Source organism: Lolium perenne, chromosome 6 (genome assembly GCF_019359855.2).
Source record: "Lolium perenne isolate Kyuss_39 chromosome 6, Kyuss_2.0, whole genome shotgun sequence".
NCBI lineage: Eukaryota > Viridiplantae > Streptophyta > Magnoliopsida > Poales > Poaceae > Lolium > Lolium perenne.
The window spans coordinates 142217130-142223524 of NC_067249.2; the positions used below are offsets into that span (position 1 = coordinate 142217130).

General features: G+C 41.6%; 1 long non-coding RNA gene across 1 annotated transcript; it reads right to left on the reverse strand.

Annotated features, from left to right (window-relative positions):
- Nucleotides 1–2782: 2782 nt before the first annotated feature.
- On the reverse strand, nt 2783–6395 carry LOC139832801 (uncharacterized). The gene is made up of 2 exons (XR_011747294.1): nt 5856–6395; nt 2783–2991 (listed from the first exon to the last, which is right to left on the reverse strand). It is a non-coding gene; the product is annotated as an uncharacterized lncRNA (long non-coding RNA).

Here is a 6395-nt window from a genome sequence, read left to right on the forward strand (position 1 = left end):
TACTGCATTTGTACTGTCCGCAATATTACCACCATCAACCACACGCCAGTCCTGGGCAGCAAAGCACTTTTCTGGTGCCGTTACTACTGCTCATATTTATTCATACCACTTGTATTTCACTATCTCTTCGCCGAACTAGTGCACCTATTAGGTGTGTTGGGGACACAAGAGACTTCTTGCTTTGTGGTTGCAGGGTTGCATGAGAGGGATATCTTTGACCTCTTCCTCCCTGAGTTCGATAAACCTTGGGTGATCCACTTAAGGGAAAACTTGCTGCTGTTCTACAAACCTCTGCTCTTGGAGGCCCAACACTGTCTACAGGAAAAGAAGCGTGAGTAGACATCAGAGTCATCGCCACCGCCGTCTCCACCGCCATCTTCACCGCCATCGCTGTCTCCATGATGAGGAGGGAGTAATCCACCCCCGGGGCTGAGGGCTCCGCTGTAGCTATGTGGTTCATCTCTCTCTTTATGTGATCTAGTTGAATATCATCTATGTGCTACTCTAGTGATGTTATTAAAGTAGTCTATTCCTCCTCCACGGTGTAATGGTGACAGTGTGTGCATCGTGTAGTACTTGGCGTAGGTTATGATTGTAATCTCTTGTAGATTATGAAGTTAATTATTGCTATGATAGTATTGATGTGATCTATGCCTCCTTCATAGTGTGATGGTGACAGTGTGCATGCTATGTTAGTACTTGGTGTAGTTGTGTTGATCTATCATGCACTCTAAGGTTATTTAAACATGAATATCGAATATTGTGGAGCTTGTTAACTCCGGCATTGAGGGTTCGTGTAATCCTACACAATTAGTGGTGTTCACCATCCAACAACAGAGTGTAGAGTGGTTCCGTTATGTGATCATTGTTGAGAGTGTCCAATAGTGAAAGCAGGATCCCTAGGCCTTGCTTCCAAGCATCGAATCTCCGTTTGTTTACTGTTTTGTTGCATGTTTACTCGCTGCCATATTTTATTCAGATTGCTATTACCACTCATATATATTCATACCACCTGTATTTCACTATCTCTTCGCCGAACTAGTGCACCTATACATCTGACAAGTGTATTAGGTGTGTTGGAGACACAAGAGACTTCTTGCTTTGTGGTTGCAGGGTTGCTTGAGAGGGATATCTTTGACCTCTTCCTCCCTGAGTTCGATAAACCTTGGGTGATCCACTTAAGGGAAACTTGCTGCTGTTCTACAAACCTCTGCTCTTGGAGGCCCAACACTGTCTACAAGAATAGAAGCACCCGTAGACATCAGAGATCCAGGGCCTAAAACCAGACGCTAGAGCTCTGATACCACTGTTGGGCCACGCACCAGAAAACAAAACTTTTCTCTACGCGGTACACCCATGAACTAGCTCAAGAAGAAGGCCACGAGGATTACCACTAGACGCGCAGGTGCGAAACTTAATGAAGTGTGTCGGGGCAGTGCAGTCCTCGATCTGTTCCGAGCCGATCCCACGAACAGCTCCCAGATTAGCGAACTCCTTCGCCTTGAAGCGTCACACGTGCAACGCCTCTTCCGGTATCTACACGTACGAGGAGGAGCACCGACAGTGAACTTCTAGATCTAGTACGGCGGCTGGACTGGGTGGGGCTAGGGTTTCCAACTCATGGAATGCTCTAACCTTGCCCTTTGGGCAACATCCGCCCCACTTTATATAGGGAGTGAGTCGTGAGCTTCACAACACTTGCATCCCACTCACTTGGGCCCTACTCCGGTCACTGTAAGTCCAACTCACTGACTCACTCCTGGTCCGGTTTGAGTCCAACTCGAACCGACTCCATTTTAGTCGGATCACATCCAACTGGCTCCTTGCTCTTAAGTGTGTGACCTTGCAGGTTCACAACCACTTGGACACGACTAGAGTTACCCCTCCAAGTATCCTGTCATGGCTTCTAGTCTCACTCGCTTCCATGAACACTTGGTCTCAAGTCGATAACTGGTAGTGGCTCCTAGCAGAACTTGCCAGCTCCCATGTGACGTAAAGTCATGGCAACTAACCTTTCAATGCGACTTATGTGTTAGTCATTTTTGCCTCACGATATACCTTGTCAAGCTATAGGCGAGTTGTTGTCATCCCTTTGATATATCAACTCTCTTCTCGGTCTGTGATATGTGGTTCACCCAACTAACCCTTAGTCGATCGCCTCGGTTAACACTTAACCAAGTCACGCATGGCCATGCTTCCTGAATCATATCACTCGAGAGGGCCCATAGAATATCTCTCCAAGTGGAGGGGCAAAATCCCATCTTGGTTCTTCATGTCACGCAGCTTGTTTCTCAGTCGACCCCAACTCTGCCTTTATAACTTCCTTATTGCCTTATTGCAGAACAACGTTTGACAAAACCTAAGTCGGCCGATCCACAACTCAGATCATGCAATAACCTTAGGTCTAAGGATTACATTGGTATGGACATGCAAATAACGACTTTGCTCGTTGCGTCTCACTGTGGGTCAGTCCGACTCACTAAACACTTCAGCCAAGTCCGTGTAAGTCGGATTAGCATCACCATGCCCATGATAAGTGGAACAGAGTCATCAGCGAATTACACATTAGTCTAAGTTGTGTGTCCAACACAACCTCGATGACTAAGGACAAATTAGTATGAACAACATAAGCATATAGTTCCACAACTAAATCGCGTATTCGATGATATATGGATGAGTTCATATAAGGACAACTGTAGTGATCCGACCCGGTATGGGTTGAATCTCTGTGCTTATTTGTGCTAGTCCCTGGATCAATCGCTAGCACAAACAGTTTAAGATGTAATACCAAGAAACAAAGGTCTTTATTACATCGCATGATCCAAAAATACATAATAACTTACAAATTGCATAGCACAAGGCTAGCTCAATATCAGAGTTCACAACGATCCATGATAGCATGGAGTCCTTCGTCTTCATGTGCCACAGGCGAGCATGTCGAGTATAGACTCGTAACCCTAACCATCGAACCTCACTTGTTCATCGGAATATCTGCAACATAAAATGTTGCAGCCACGCAGGGTCAATACATTTGGAATTGTATTGGCAAATGTCACTATTTGGTGGATATATAAATGGCGCCTAATACCTACGTGCTCATTTGGCAGGTGGAGTTTAAAATCTTTTACGAAAAGCAATAGTTTCCCTATCCTTTATAAACAATTTTTATTTTTCAGAAACATCGTCTAGGAACATATTAGCATAACCCATGCCGTCGCAAGACGGTTAGCTTCATATGCTCCTAAACATCTACGGACATGCTAGCATAGACCCATGTAAACACAAGACAACCTAGCTTTGCATGCTCCTAAACCCATTGTTTGTCCCATCAAGTTTTATTATGAAATTGGAATGATGAGATCCTCCAAACAGTTCCAGACTCTAGTTGCTCATAATGTCCATAACCGGGGACACGGCTAAGTACTTAGTTTAACACTCTCGAGAGGATGTACACTTTGCCCACATGACCTAGCCAGCCCCTTTTACCATGATTCTCAATTTGCTCAAATGGTCGGGTGAAAGCTAAGACGAGACCTTTGGGAAATAGAACCATGAACCACGCTTCGGATCATACCCAACCTACAATTAACTACCTGCTGATACATGACTGGCCATGGTCCTATAACTTAATTAGTCAAGACAGAGCCCATATGACATGTGGTTGTACTGGAAGCTACTAAACTAGAAACCTGTCAAATCTCTTTGTTTCTGGGTGGCCAACCACAAGTGTGATACACACGACCGCCATAGACATGACTCCGGTGTAACCACTCGACATAAACCAAGCAAACCACTTCCACCCAGATGATTCATTATCTTAGGTTGTTTTATTACATCAAAACAATATTTTCCAACGAAACAAATCACATCATGATTCCCAATCCACGCATCTAAAATAGCAGGGCTAAGCATTCTACAATACGATGGCGACAAGAATCATGTCATGGAAACATATGGCTATCCTAGATAGGTTTATTGGCATAGCAATATATAATTTGAAAAACTCCTACACATACTTAGCTACTGAAAATAACTACAATGTGCATACAAAAATAATAGGACAGAAAGTGTGTGACACTAGCCTTTTTGGTAATTGAAGAATTCTGCACTTCTCTCAATCAAAACTCATATCTCTTCGTACAACTATAACATAAAAGTAACAGAACATAAACACACATTCAAACAACAACAAAATCAAGCAAGGCAACAATTTAGAAAGATTTGTTATTCATTTTATTTTAGTTTTCATCAAATTGATGGTTAATTGTGAAATTGAAGGTATGGAAGAGGTATGGCTTGCAAGATATGAATTTGAGATATTGAATGGATGGGTCAAATACTTGGAAAGAAAGTGGTTGTCTAAGTCAAGTCCTTAGAAAAAAAATGATTGATAAGAACCTATGGTCCATGGTTGTTTGCTACTCAAGGATGGATAATTATAATGATGCTTGTGTTTTAGAAACTCTCACAAGCATCGCAAGTGCAATTTAAAAAGCAACTTGACCTAGTGTGAAAACACTCATCAAAGTAGCACAAATTCATACATATACTTGGGTATGAACTAATGGTATATTTAATTACTCAAATGACTCATTTGTAATTTGAATAGCCCGAGCTTAATAAATATGATCAAATGGCATGAGATTGGGTAGACATGAATGGTATTCAAGATGTGGATCAAAGATTCTAAAGGATGTCAAGGTTTCAACACATGTGTAGAGTGTCTCCACAACATTTGCACAGGGAAAATATATAAATAAGATTTGTCACAATTTACCCAATTAACTCATGTGTAGTTTGAATATTGTGAGCAAGGCAAATATAATTTGGATAGATATGATCCTGGACATGATGAAAATATCTAAATGATTTTGGTAGATGGGTTATGATCATATGATTCACTTTGGAAAAATAGAATTATGAGTTTAAGCTTCAATCTCAATGTTTACAAAAATGAATTATGATAATAGTTTCGATGGATATTGATGAGTAACACATATTCAAAAGAAAAGATATGATCAAGTAGGATCTATGGATTGTGTCGTATGACACATAGAAAGATATTACTTAAAATCTAAAACCATGTGAAGTGAATATAATCAACTAAACTAAACATGTGTGCTACTGGATAGATAGTTCCGATGTGATTCAGTTACAAAAGGAATCAATTTAAAATAATTTATAGAATTTAAGTTATGTCGAAACTACTCAAGTTCTCATATTTAGACTTGAATACTTGCAAATAGTTCTATAAGTTTTAGGCACTGATGTTAATGGACAGGGGACATCAATAAGTTCCATTTGCAAGAGGAATCATTTGATCTAAATTTGTAGAATTTGAACCATGCAGAAAATACTCAACTTACATATTTAAATTTGAATATTCGAAACAATTCATAAGTCAAATTTTATTGCACCACTGTGTTCTCCTCATTTTTGTGAGTTCAACGACATATTATTTGTTAGAATCCGAGTTTCCAAACATTATTTACGAATTTTACAAGATTAAACATGTCGCGGTTAAATTTTGATGTTGTACGAAAAGTTGTCTGGAAAAGTTTATCGGGTGGAAAAACTCTCTACATAAAAATCGTAGAGAATTTAATTATAAACTCAAAGCAAGAAGAATCATCTAAAACCGATTTATGAATGATTTGATATAGAATTTTAGAGTTAGAGGTGAGCTAGTACATACACGATAACGCGAACAGATCGATTCGTGCGCGTGAACTAGTACAAAGCTACAACAATCTATGTCCATGCGTGACAAAAGAAAATACGTGTCTAAAAATCATAGTCTGGTCCAGGGATACCGCACATGCTACATCCTACCTAGTGCTGGGGAAAGGATTTACCAATGCTCATCGTGTGTTGCTGGTGACGATGATTCGGTGGTCGACTTGCGTGACGCTTTGCCGGTGTTCGGAGAAAGGGCCGGTGTTCGGAGAGGAGAGGTGCACGACGAGAAGCATTGGGGCACGGAGATCACGGTGACATACTTGGTGCTGTCTTCCTCTTCCTCGTGTGGTAGCTGTGGACGAACGGAGGCGTTGACCGGCGGTGAACTTCGGTGTTCGTTGATGGCGGCGACTACGCTGCGTTTTAGGACGGCCAACCAGTGTCAAAAGAAGCAGACGAAATAATTAGAAAAGCAGGAGATAGAAGCGGAGTCTTTAGCCTCGGATATGTGCCGGAATTGGCGAATGACGGCGGCGACGGCGAGCTACTCCGGCGAGCAGTATCAGCATCCTGGCGGCGCTAAATCTAGGGCTTTCAGGGGGGGAAAAACAGAGGAGATATTGGCCTATATAGAGGAGCATAAATCCGTGGGAAATTTTAACGGTTTTGGTGAGATTTTTGTGGAACTTGTTTCCAAGTCGTTTCCGTGTCGCGCG